Below are 14,253 nucleotides of genomic sequence, written 5' to 3' on the forward strand. Positions count from 1 at the left end.
ATCCACCCGCCGCTCAGACCACATCACCCCTGTCCTCCAAGACCTTCACTGGCTTCCCATCAAATACCAGATTGATTTCAAAATATTACTCATCACCTTCAAAGCCCTCAACAACCTGCCCCCCCCCCCCACCCCTACCTCTCGGACCTTCTCCACCGCCATACCCCTACCCGCTGTCTCAGGTCCTCAGATGCCAACCTCCTCCACCCCATCAGGACCAACCTCCGGTCCAGGGGAGACAGAGCCTTTGCTGCAGCCGCCCCCGCCCTCTGGAATGCCCTCCCCAACGACATCCGCAATACCAACACTCTTTCTTCCTTCAAAACAGCCCTAAAAACACACCTTTTCACCCTTGCTTTTAACCTTTAAACGTTACGTTTTGTTTGTTTGTTTTGTTTAGCTTTTGTGAAGCGTCTTTGAGCACTGGGAAAAGCGCTCCATAAATTTGATCTATTATTATTATTATTTATTAAATGTACTGATCTAAAAAGGGATATGGGATTGCAAAGTCACTTAGACCAACTTTTTCAAGAATATGGAACTTCTTTGCAAATGATAAATATCCATTTGAAATCATGCATATTAAATCTCATTGTGGGTTTAATGGAGAGTAATTACTTATTTAAGCCACCAACTTCCTCCAATATTAAATAACAGGTTATTATGTTTTTTTCCCTTTCCTTAAGCCTTTCCAAGGAGTCTAATAAAAGAAATACCAAGAGTGGAAATTGGAAATTTTAAACTTTTAACCTCACATACTATATTTAGGCCAAACCTCAAATAAATGAGTTTCTTGTGAGATGCACTGCCAACTGCCAAGCATGCCTTGAACACTAGGGTTGGTTTGATATTATTATTTATTTTCATCCGTGTGCCTGGTTTGTCTGTCTTAACCTGTCCGTCTTTTTAGTGTGCATTTTTGTCTGTCTTCCTGCTTGGAATGTTGCTACTATGTCTGTCTGTTTGCATGTCTCTCTATACTGACTGCTTTCTGTACTTCTATGTGTATCTACTGTACCTGTATACTCATGGTCTACCTGCCTGCCACTGTACGGTAGGTATATATATATCCTGTCCTTTCCTAATTGGGAAACATTCCAAATAGAAGGGGTTATTTTTAGTTGGGCATCCAGGCACCAACTGTTTTTTTTAGCAGAGCTGTGTTCCAGTTCACGAAAGCAGGTCTATTTAAATGGTAGGAAAGAAGTTCTCTAACATTGTCCGACATTCAATGTTACTGAGTTAAAGCGGCTACGAGTAACATTTAAATATCTTTTAAACAGCCTCATGTTTCCGCTCATAATCATAAATTACCTTTAACAGCAAACGAGACCATCAGTGCAAAGAAAGACGTTTTTATATAGTTTTTATTACTGCATTTGATCTGGTCGTACACCCAGTCCGATTTTCGGTTCGCTCGTGCATGCTCTATGGTCACATATCCGTATTGGTCGCAGATTTCAGTATGGCGCAGGAACGCGATTTGAGAAGCCTATCACTCCAAGTGAGGGAAGGGGATAGGGAGACCAGATCCCAATTCACCAGATGTGGGACAAAGACTACGTTTGTGCGGGACAATGCGGGACAAAGTGCCGTTTTTTTAGCAAAATAAACTCGTGTCACCACCGGTAATGCCAGAGACACGACTTTCTATATTAAAAAAACACTATCTTTAGATCAGCGCGCAGCAGTTAAGTTAGCTACTGTTAAACAAATAGAGCATTAAGGCAGCGGCTTCACATTAAAAGCATTTCACTGGCTTCACATTAGCATTTCACTTGACAAACGTGAGTTGGCTTTTATTTTGAAGTAACAGAAGGTAAACGCTGAAGCACTGCAGGCAGCACCTTCACAGAGCCACTGAGCCCAGCAGCCCGATACACACACACAGACAACCACACACACAGACAAACGGAGACTGCTGTCTCCTCACAGCTATCAGATAAATGCCAGATTATAAAACACGCATTTAAAAAGGGGGGCTCACTTTCAATAACAATGCGGGACAACGTCTCAATTTGCGGGACGTGTGAAAAGTAATGGAAATGCGATCTGGTCACCCTAGAAGGGGAGCTGGAGCCTTGTTTGAGACAGTTAGGCTATTTGTCGTCATAATGACTGATAACGGGGCTGAACCATCAAAGAAAAAAAAGAAAATGCAATGAAGAAAAGGTAAAAGGGAGAGTGATAGGCGGGCGGGAGGGCGTTGCCAAGCAACGTATACACAATTTCACGGAGCGAACCTAGACTGCAGTGTTTACTCCTAAATGAATGAGCGGTAGCCTACTAAAACAAAGTTTACTTTGCCTCACCAGCATCATCAGATGACCATTATTCATCTGAAATAGTCATTATTTACAACAACATAAACACATTACCTCATCGTGATCCATAACTAACTGCCGTCTCTCTTCATTCGCTTTGTGTGGGGACACATACTCGTTCAGCTCCGTGAGAGGTGACAATGGATCAACTCATTGCAATCAGGTGTAGTTGATGCTGTGTCACTAACCACTCTCACCGAGCCGAAAAGAGTCCGGTGCCCTCACACTTTCAACACACGGACACGCACTATATTGCTTCCTGATTATTTGAATCTTGAGGCCCTGCACGAGCTAGAAAACAGCTTCACGACAGCTGGCGTCGTAAAAATACTACCGCTTTTGTTCAAAGGTGTCGCCAACGTGCCGACTAAAGGCCAGGACACACCAGCCCGAAAATCGCCGTCGTAGAGTCGATAGGGGGTCGGGAGACGAATCTGTTTGGTGTGTGCCGTAACGTCGGCCGACGTAGAGGTCGTCGGGCTTGTTTTGAGCCTGTCGCCGCCGATTGAACATGTTCAATCGGCGGCGACAGGCTGGCCGACCGTCTTTCATTTGGAGCAATTTGATTGGTGGAGGGCTAGCGAATCAGTGAAGCCCGGAAGTGAGGCGGGTAGCACAAACAGCTAACAACAGCTAGCCATCGTTTTAATGTGTTTGTTCGTTTCTTTTTGAGAGTACTCACATGCATCAACCCTTGTTGACTGCTCGACACCATGCTCGACACTCTCTGCTAAAAATTGTGCTCTTATGGTCCATAAATATAAATACGTATTTCTATCTATGTTTATGCTCTAGAGAGCTGTCCCATCATTTCCGGCTTTCGTATTTTTTCGGGCCCACAATACAGATTAGCGCCGCCTGCTGTTATGGAGACATTACGTCCCGCGCAAGCAACAGAGCGTACGGAAAGTCAGCAGTCAGTTTGGTGTGTTCTCTGGCCGCGACGGGAAGCCTGGAGCTTCCTGAAACGGCCGACCCCATTTTTTGCGTAGTCGGAACAAGTAGAAACAAGTCGGACTGGTGTGTCCTGGCCTTTACTCGTAGTGGCTTTAAATCTAGTACTTGATATGTGGCTAAGGCTTTGAAGAATTATATGTAAATGTATTGTGATATTGCCAAAGCCATTACTAAACCAACACAGTACTTCTTTAGAACTATATTAAAAATACCAGATAACAGTGTGTGTTGTGTAACGTGTTGGAACCTGTGTATACATCACAAATTTACCATCAATTCAGAAAATTCAGGACCTTAACATTATTAAATCAACTTCAAAATTCAATTTGCCCTTTTGATTACATTTGGAATTAGTTCAATTTTTTTAACCAATTATTTTTGTTTGTCTTTTTTTTTCTTTTACTTTTTTTCTTTACCTTATTGTATTTTAATATCAGGTGGACATCCCTTATGAGCCCTTCGGGGTTTCTTTTGTCCCACCCGTGCATTTATGTATGTTTATGCGCATCTTCTTGCCATTTTAATCTTGTTTATCTGCACAAATAAAACTAAACTAAACTAAACTAACCTAAAGAAGCACACAACCAAAACATCAGACCCCGTACGACTCTGCCCAGCTGGGCAGCTGTGTCAACTACCATGTGTATATAATTGTAAAATGTGTTCATCTCAGTCAACTGGAGTTCAGCTGATTAGACTGGACACAGCTTAACACAGGGCTGTTCAGGGCGGCTCAGTCATCTTTGGAATGCAGAGAGCACATTCTTTCCATATGGGGTGCCCTGTGAAAAAACATGTGCCATATAGCGAAACCCCAACCTCCTGAAATGGCACACATTGATTTGTGGGCCAGCCAGAGATAGGGGTGGATGGTGAGGAGAGAAAGAGAGGAACATATGGTCAAAAAATGTGTGTGTGTGTGTGTGTGTGTGTGTGTGTGTGTGTGTGTGTGTGTGTGTGTGTGTGTGTGTGTGTGTGTGTGTGTGCCAAGACACACACACACACAGACACACACACACACAGGCCGATTGTAATCTTCCTACTCAGGTTTCATAAGGTCAAAAGGGGACTTCTCTAAGCCTCCAGGGATCAGGTAATATCAGGGAATAAAGTGTTTTATCTGCTACACCCTGGGACAGAGGTCTAAACAAGAGTGCTGTTTCGTTCTCACACCCAGCCGCTCCTGCAGGATTTCCAACTATTGCCGCCCGCTCCTGCACATGCACTATCCTGTAGGGATGCTGGAAAACTCCCATATCCTTTTATCACTTGTGTTTTATGTCCATCCCTCCTCACAGGAACAACTTGTACAAACCATATGGACTTTCTTATATGAGAAATACCAACACAGGCGATGGCGAAAGAACATTACACAGTAGATCATGTCTCATGTGTAAGAAAACATCGCTAACATTTCAAAATGCGATATCGTACTGGATGGATACGCTTTCCTGGAAGATTGCGTACGTTTACTAGAAAAGGTGGTGTGCTTACATACAGAGTGAAGTCCCAATAATTAACAGCCTCTCATATTTGAATGCATGAAATGTCATTTTTTGATAACGGTGCTGGCTACATGAGTATAAATACGCCTGCTGCATTTGTGTTGGGTCCCGCGTGATCTGTTTAATCCCGCTGCCGCCAGAGGCATCACTGAGACAAGCTGCACAGTTCAGCTGGAACACGCTTTCCATCACTTATCTTTGAATGGAACTGTCAAAAGCCTAGGGAGAGTCAGTGTGTGTGTGTGTGTGTGTGTGTGTGTGTGTGTGTGTGTGTGTGTGTGTGTGTGTGTGTGTGTGTGTGTGTGTGTGTGTGTGTGTGTGTGTGTGTACTGTACGTCTAGGATATCTTAGCAACAAAACAAAACACGCAGTTGTACCGAAGGTTACATCCCACAGTCCATTTCCACATTATTTTAGATTGCTCAGAAAGGAACAAAAAGGAGCAAGTTCAGTCAATTTTTGCAGTAGTAAGAATAATTTAGCAGAGATAACAATAGTAAACTGTTTTATTCAATACTAAATGCTGAGTTCAAACACAAAAGTAGCACAACTCAACAGAAAAAGACAGTGTGTTAATTAAAACTGGGTGGTGGCGAATGTATTTCAATTAAATGGATGGCAATTTTGGCTGGCAGCAGAACCTATGCAACACAAGCTATAAATCTGAGGCATATTTAATTCACACACTCTCATAGCCATTTGGAAGCAGCCCGGGTTATAATCTCAACAGAGCAATCTTAAATGAAATGAGTTGTGAAGGACGATAAAACAGAGCCGTACATATCAAGGTATTTTATCTTTTTTTCTTGTTAATAAGAACACATCTATTCTAAACTGCTCAAATCAGTATTTGTAAGTGATTGAACGATCAAACGACTGTATTTGTTTTGTGAAAGGGGTTTCTCATGGGGACATTAGCCTAGTGAACAATCCCCCGACTTTGCGGTTCCCCTCAGTTACAGAGCATTTTAGTGCCTGGTGTTTTTTTAAGTTTAACGGCCTAACATTGTTAATCTCACTGTTCTCAAAACCCATTGTACTTGCAGCACTAAACAGAGGACAGACAAAGTAAGAAACTTCCTGGTGAATGCTAAACAGCATTTAGCATCTAAAGAGTGACAGGAGTTTTTCTCACAGAGCTACACGAAAAGAAGAGTGAATATTTGGCTTAACATTGCCAGGTTTCTGAAACATAATTCCAAATTAATTAATGTAATGATGCACAAAATGTAAATCTCGACTGTCCATTCTGAAGAGATTATACAATAGACACTGGTCACACCCCTCTTTTAAATGCCACACCCCCCAAACTCAAGGCTTCTAACCCCCCTAATTCCCACTGTCAACCATTGCTTCACTGTAACACACTTACTACCGCCCTCTCCTCAAGACCCACGCACAGCCTAGCCCCCTATTCCACCCCTACCCTCATCCAGTACTGTTCCAATCCAGAAAATACACCGTGCCTTAATTCAAGAAATGGCACGGATCCAACTAGATGTCTAGGGACCTATAGAGAATCCATTGAAGGGAAATGTACTGACCTTAAACTAACCCCCTAGAGAGGGGAGGTCAAACTTTCTAATGTGTTTGAACTAGCCAGAAAATATCTAGCCTGACGCTGTGAGTTATCAAAACCTCCAATGGCAAGGCGACCTATGTACTGTGCAGCGTGTGAGACGGGGAGTGGTCAGGGTGGAAAGATGAGTGGCCTGCTCTTGTATTGTGTTGCTGTGGGTGTGGGACATTCCCCCTCTTATTCCCACCAGCCGTTTAGTTCAGTTGGCAGAAAAAAAATTCAATACTTGAAAATGAAAATAACCTCGCAGAGTTATTAAATTATGCCAAAGAAAACAGTGGGCAGAATTAGATCCTACAACATTAGATCACCGAATAAAGAGAATGAGAATGGTCGAAGACTTTGCTTTAGTGATGCAGTGCATGGTATTACACTGACAAACAACAGTAGCTACTGTCTAACAGTTGTGGTATTCCCCAGTAAATGAAAATGGCTAATAATTCCAATTATCAATGCTAAACCCCGATGGGGTTGTCAGAATATAGGATAGTGTGGGGTTGTGCGTGTGGGTTGACTGTTGTTTCTGCGGCAATGTAACACTGAATGACGGGGGAGAGAGTTGAACAGAGCATCTCTGTCTTCTGTTTTAATCAGCAGATTAGATGGTAGTCTCTCCTCACTGGATGTGCTTGTTGCACATGTTGATTAGTCATTAATTGGCAGCTTTCATTATTTGAGAGCAGCAGCGTAAAGTGGGGCTATAAGAGAGGGTCTGATGTCATGCCGGGGGAGGCTGAATAGCACCAGTCCATGAGAGAAAAAAGCCTTTTGGAAATGTGGACAGTGCCTAATTGGATGAGGATTTCATTGGGCTGCTTGGGAGAACTGCTCTTATGCAATGGCGCTGATGAATGGATGGGCCTTGGGAGCGATTGTGCTTGTGCACAAGTTGGCTGTAATGGAGGCCCCAGAGGGCTGCGTTAGATGGATTCGCCTTTTCATGACACCATCCTAACCACACCTGTTGGTAGCACAGTTCTTCTTTAACTGACAGATGCAGTGAGATACCTCTTAGTTTTGAACATAAAAGCTGTTAACCATAATCAACCCTGTGCAAATGGCATCATTATCATCATCCTGTCGAGCCTAAATAAAATGTACCTTGTAGGTGAAACATTAAACTTTCTGGCTGACAAAAATGTATATTAAGAAGGACTTAACCAGCGTGAACAACTCTAAGCTCTAGTCGCTTCTTGGAATAACACCAAAAGACCCGAGGGCCGAAAATGCATTCACGAACGACATGCATACATGGTCAGAAGAGCTATATTCACAGCGTGAGAGGCACTCCAAATGATGTTTAGGAAAGTGCTTTAATTCAACAGAGAACAGACAAATGCCTGTATTGTTCAGAGGTTTGGCCCATTTTGTTTTCATTCGTACGGTACATCTACCAAAACCAACTAACCGTGGTTTGTTTTGATGTTGCATGGCAGATTCCAGCTGGGATGGGGAGTCACAGATCAATGGAGGGAGACACGAGATAAAGACAGTGGAGCTAGGAGAGAGGGGCTAGCTAAAGGAGGAGACAGATGAGGGGGGCAGACAACAGGGTAGACAGATGGACAGAGAGAAAGATAAACTGAGAGACAAGACTTGTCCAGATAGGAGCAATAGAACACGATAAGTATGAGTTTGAGAGATCATTTTGTCGGACACATAACTGTGCATTCACACCACATTCATCCATACCCAGCCCGAGCATATGGTCCCTCAGGTGTTCAGTTACCTACAGAATAAAGGCAACATTAATGCCTCTCACACAGACTTGGGTTACAGCCACATTTGGAGCAACACCAGACAGTGAGAAACCCAATCCGCTGTACACTTTGGGTGGTTGGACAAGCAAGCATGGCATCACCTTAGGTCACAAGTGGAAAACTGTGAGAATCGGGTTTGTACAGGTCCATATTTACAGTATGGAGGAGGGGGAGAGAGAAGAAGAATACCACAGCGTTTATCCTCTGGCAAGGGGTTTAGGTTTTGTAGAAAATGATTACTCAGCGGTTATACAGTTGATATACCAAGTACTGATAACATGAATTGAGCTACAATGTCAATAAGTGGCCACATTATTCTTAAGAACAGTTGGCTTGGGTAAAATAACAATTTTAAACAACCCAAATCCAAACGTTTGCAGCATGATTTAAGGTCAAGAAGGTGGACAATGATTAGAACACTTTAACAGAAAAGAGAGGAGTAAGTATCAAGAAATCCTTCCTGATTATGCAATGGAGTACAAAATTAACCTTCAGCCAACAAACAAATAACTACTGATGGCCCAGCTGAGCAGTTTGGTACACAGGGTGAAGTCCCTCTGCTTCTAGATTGAGGCGGACTGACATGAACAGTAGTGTGCTCCCCCAGTAGGCTTTGCTTAATGGTGTCATGACATCAGGGAAGGGGGTATTAACAGCGTATAAGCCTAGCCTAACCAGTGCTGAATGACTGCAGGCTGACGCAAGACCCAATGGAATGCTGCCTAGAGCACGGCCTCAAGCTCTTATACCACCAGTACCAGCCATATTTTCCCCTAGGATGGCAGCTGAGACTACAATGTTTAAACTAACTTTTCCACCGCACATGTAGTTCTACTCGACTCAACTCGACTCAGCTCATCTTGGTTTTGGTAGCAACAGGGTCGTTCTCCACTGCAAATATTACCTCCTGAACGTGGGCGGGGTCGTCAAACAAAGGGGCAGAAAGCCGACTCCGGAGCCAAGTAGCAAAGCAGAAATTAAGAGCAGTTGTTGTAGGCCTACTATTAACTGAACCAACTGCCAAAGATACGGATGGAAAATGTTTAGGAAATATCCCCCTTTTATCTGTTTGCTAAAAGAAGTAGAAGGATATTGCAACGGGCCATTAAAAGGGAGTATTGGTGTCCCAATGTCTGACCGTTTATATATTATCTATGTGTGTAACTCTGCTACTCAGTCAGCTGTAGGGATGTGTCAAGTACATCCCTATGCACGTAAACACGGGCATCATAAAGTTGACTGTTTAGTGCTTGTTTCAGGATACGTGTTTTAAAATGCAAGCCGTGTCTCAGCCTGAATAATTTATTTAAGTAATCAGTGCAGTCTGAGGCTTGTAATGTAATCGGTTCCTATCATTTCAGTCCCAGCTGACTAACTAGGCTACATAGCTGCTAGCTGCCCTACATGTTTCCTCTCACGTTGCGTACAGTATGTTTAAAGCAATATCCCGAACAACCAACACAACTGAGTGAGCTTAGCAAATGTATGGACATTTCATTAAATTTTTTTCAGATCTGTGATGCAAATCAAATGAAAGAGAGCCAGAGAAGGCTGCACGCAGCGAGACAAAATACACTCAAAAAGTCCCGGAGAGTTTGGGAGTATATGCAACAGAAGGAAGCCGGGAGTCTCTGGCCAATCAGTGGCCGGCAGTCTGAAGACGTCACCTTTTAGCATCGGCTCAGTGTTGCCAACTTAGCGATTTTGTCGCTATATTTAGCGACTTTTCAGCCCCCCTGGCGACTTTTTTTTCAAAACAGCGACAAATCTAGCTTTTTTTTCTGGTGTAATTGGTGACTTTTTCGCCGAAGCAAGTATCACTTTTAACGCTTCTCAACGAGCAGCGGGAGCCTCCCTGCCCGTCCCCCGTAACAGAGCACTGACAGACGGCCCGGTCCTCGCGCAGCAGTCCCGCCCAGCTGCGGTCAGAGCAGGAGATACACCTCTCCGCTCGTGTTCCGTTAGCATCACTATTAGCAGTTAGCAGCTTTTCCCACCTCTTCTACAGTCTACGAGTAGTGCAATTCAAAATGTTATGCAGTGCTTTTTTAAACCATGAGCATGTATGATTACTGCTAGACTTAACATTACTACGTTGGTTGTTTATGCGATTGTCACATTCATAACACTAGAACCTCATCTATTCAAATATTACTGTATAAAACCCCTGTCTACAAATATGCAAATTAGGCGATGACGTCATCTACAAATATGCAAATTAGGCAATGACGTCATCTGGCGACTTCTAGCGACTTTTTGGACAGCTACTTTCCTTACTGAAGAGTTGGCAACACTGCATCGGCTCAGCTAGCTTGGAACGTTGCGTGAGGCGATACCAAAAAAGCAGCCGCTACCAGGTACCATGTTTTTGCGGTGGGAAACGCCAAAAATTTGAGTTGAGTCAAGGCGAGTTGAGCTGATACCATGCAGTGGAAAAGCGCCATAAGATTCATGTATATAGGTAATGCAACAACCCTATGGGCTGACTACAGCAAAATATACAACCCTCAACCATAAGGGCTGAGCAGCAGAACCAAATGCATTTTAGATACCTGGGAGTTTTTGAGAAAGACAACAAACGTGCAAGTCTGAATCCTCGAGCGAGTTGAGTATAGCTTATTGTAAGTTTAATTATGTGCAGTCAGCAGCAGCAGCCCCTTGGCAGCATGCGAGTCTTGCAGAGTTCGTGCCCCATCATGCCTGTGCTTACTGAGCATGGACTTGAAATAGCAGGACTGGTGCTGAGGGGGTTGAAAGAAAACCGCAGCTCGAGCGGTTGCCATGTGCACAGAGATGTGACCACAACATAGTTAAATGAAAGAAAGCAGGAAATAATAGGGGCAGGGGCGAGGAAAAGAGAAATCCTCTCCGCCAGTGAATGGGAGACTGATGAAGAAATAACATGCTCGAAAAGACACCACCATAGCATGTTTTAGACTGTATGTTGACAGCCACGTGATCAAACTACTTCATTATAAACAACTATTGTCTATTCAGTCAGCACGTTTACATGGAGAATCATAATCAGGTAAATAAACAAATGACATTTCATCAGGACTTCTAAAATGCATGTAAACACCTTTATCCGATCTACTTTGCACAAAAATCGGCACATTAATGGACACGCAAAGTCGGATAAGAACACCTACATATGTCGTTCATAGTCGGCATTCTACCTGCATGTATACAGGATCGCATATCGGATTTCCCCGGGGATTTCGCAAGGGAGTGGAAGGAGACAATGTAATAAATAGCAGTGGTGTTGTTGTGGTCACAGCAGCTCGCTGTGTGTTCCTCGTCTGTATCTGCCACTCCCCCTGTCTGTCTCACTTCACACCTGGTCCTCATCTGCAATCACGCTCACCTGGTCTTCACCTCCAATCAACTCCCCTTCATAACCCGTGGATTCCTTGCTGTTGGCGCCGGATCGTCCTATGCGCTACCGTGTATCCGGACCACTCTCTCCAGCTTCCCGGCGTTGGTCTCCCCCTGGCTCCCTCACCCACTACCTGCTTCCCCTCACTATATATAATAAACCTTTTTTTATATAATCCTACTTCGTCTCCGTCTGCTCTTGGGTCCAGCATCGTAACCATAACAGGTGTTACCGGAAAGGAACAGGAAGTGGCTCCATAACCACTTGAAAGTGCTGCAGGACCACCTAGCGTAGCGGAGTCAGCCATGCTCCCGCCATTTATTTGATTCTCTGAAAGGTCATGTATGCTCAAGACAAGTGACGCGGTCCGTTTCGAGTGGCAAAATCGGTGCTTAATTCTAACTACTCCTGTGTAGGTTGCTGAGTTGAGTGGAAGATCAGTGGTTGGACAGATTGTGAATTTCACTTCAATGATTAAAGGCATACTATTATATTTGAGTGTACAGTTTCAGTTAATCCAAAACTAATTCATCTAGTCAGTGTTGAATGACAAAATCAGAGGGCACTCTAAACTACCACCACACTATCAAGACATGCGTACTTTGCGTTATCTAGTTTTTCCCTTATCCAAGAGGTCCCACCACTGGTAAAGGGAGATTGAGATCTGCCTGTGCAGTTGATAAACCCAAATGTAGGCGCATTCAAGTGTTTATCTTCAAAAAGAATGTGCACTGAAAGAAGTGATTTGGGTTGCATTACCTGCACAAATCTTACCACGTGCATCGGCCAAGTGCCTCGTCCCAGTCTACTTTCCCAGCGAGAGCGCTGATCTGCATTCAGAACACACAGACCAACGTCGATAGTTCCCAGAATCATAAATTTGGGTGGTTATGCAACTTTCTGCAGACGCCACATGCAGCCAATAAAGAAATTGATTTGGAAGAGGGCCCAAATGACAAGGCAGATTAGACTAGGAAGAGGTGCTTTGACGAGACTTTTACACACTATGTTAGATTAGATAATGATCAGCCTGCCTCTTACTCACTTATCCATTGTATTCCTGTTAGTCATTAAACCTATAGGTTCTCAGAGCATTGTATTACTGGGACCAAATATTGTATCATTGTTGGCTCAGTGATATAAGTTGCAGCTGGCTTCTAAAGCAAATGAGACAATGAAACACAAGAGGAGAGCACAATGGAGATTAGAGCACACAACATAGGAGTGGTGTTTCTTCAGTTACGGTATGCATTTACATTATTTGGGGAATAGCCGGATTTAGTGAAGACTTGAAGATGGATGAGTGTTCAGGGCTTCCTTAGGATTTCTCACATCACGTAGCCCAATTTGATGATACTTCCCAACACACTCCCTCTGGGAGCACTTCTGCTGTTTCACTGATTCAGTACTCCAGGTGAACTTTGCACAATAAGCACTGTGTTTAGAAAAGGTATTTTACATTACATTTATTCAGCTGACACTTTCATCCAAATGACTGTACAATAAGTTCAGTCAACCAAACAAGGCAGGAATCTTGCATGTAGACTACATCAACTTTATCAAATATTCAGGCATGTTTAAGTTTATTCCTCTTATTTTGATCATATTTGGCTCTACAGCCTAACTGATTTTGCAACAATCACTCACTTTACTTGGGACCCCCAGACACCCATCCATGGACTCTCTGGGTCCCCGGAGCCCAATTTGGTAACCTCTGCAGTATTAGTATCCCTGGGAAAACGCCTCTTTCTCCCCTCCCCCTACCCCCAAAGCAAATGCTGCCAAAAGGATAATGCGATAAGGCGAGACTGGCGAAACTCTCACAGAATTGAGTTGGAGGGGAGTGGAGGGGGGCGCAACGCAGGGAGCTGGAGTCCTACTGGATAAAAAAAATTGGCCACTATACTGCTGTTACGCAATTGTAAACAAGGCAAGAAAGCTGGGATCAAAATACTGTTCTGAGTGACAAGAGTCGAATCAAGAGTAAACCGTTTTGGAAAGGTGCAGGAAAGTACAGAAGATCGAAGCAGCTTGTCGGCACGCGTAGCCTACCAAGTGCTGAGCAGTCTACGGCGGAAGCTTTTACACGAGTTGGAATACAGTAAAGGTAACACACACTAGTTAGTTGAACGCAACAACCCTTTCCGATTAATAAACTTGTAATAAAAAGTTCAATGACTGGCCGCTACGTTGTCATAGGAGGAAGGGGCCGTCAGTTACGCGCGATGGGTGCACATGTTCCGACCTATCCACAAAACAGTGCGTGTCATCACAACTTGCACATTCAACTTTTATTACACGCGCTCACCGACCACTCAAGTGGGCTCGTGCGACCAGGGACTTCGTCAGGGCAACGTGCACTTACCTTACGTACAGCCAGATGAGTGGAAGCAGGCTACGACCGTCAAAGTCAAAAAAGCAACCGGAGAGAGATGAAGGGACACTCGACAGCAGCGGATCAGGCCACAGTGGTCAACATTCCCGGAATGGACAGATACACAGAGGCAAGAAGAGGAGGAGGAGGAGGTGGTGGAGAAGGAGTAGGCGGAGGCGAAAACAGTGGCCGCAAAGAACTGCAGGCAGTTCATCTCATGCGGCCGGGGAGCGTTCACACACATACACACACACACGCACACACACACACACGCACGCACGCACATATGCGCATACACGCAAACAACTCCTCCCCTTCATATCAGACCACGCCCCCTCCAAGTCAGGGGTGATTAATGCGGCGTTCAAGTCTTCTGGG

At 44.1% G+C, this 14,253-nt stretch overlaps 1 protein-coding gene across 2 annotated transcripts in view; it reads right to left on the minus strand.

Annotated features, from left to right (window-relative positions):
* Window positions 1-14,253, minus strand: part of grb10b (growth factor receptor-bound protein 10b) — a 77,354-nt gene extending 63,101 nt beyond the window's left edge. For both annotated transcript variants that reach the window (XM_080039848.1, XM_080039847.1), the window contains exon 1: window positions 13,867-14,253. The gene's annotated coding sequence lies outside the window, so the exon portion shown is untranslated. The remainder of the gene's footprint in view (window positions 1-13,866) is intronic.

The sequence above is a fragment of the Ammodytes marinus genome (assembly GCF_949987685.1).
Source record: "Ammodytes marinus genome assembly, chromosome: 13".
Taxonomy (NCBI): Eukaryota; Metazoa; Chordata; class Actinopteri; order Uranoscopiformes; family Ammodytidae; genus Ammodytes; species Ammodytes marinus.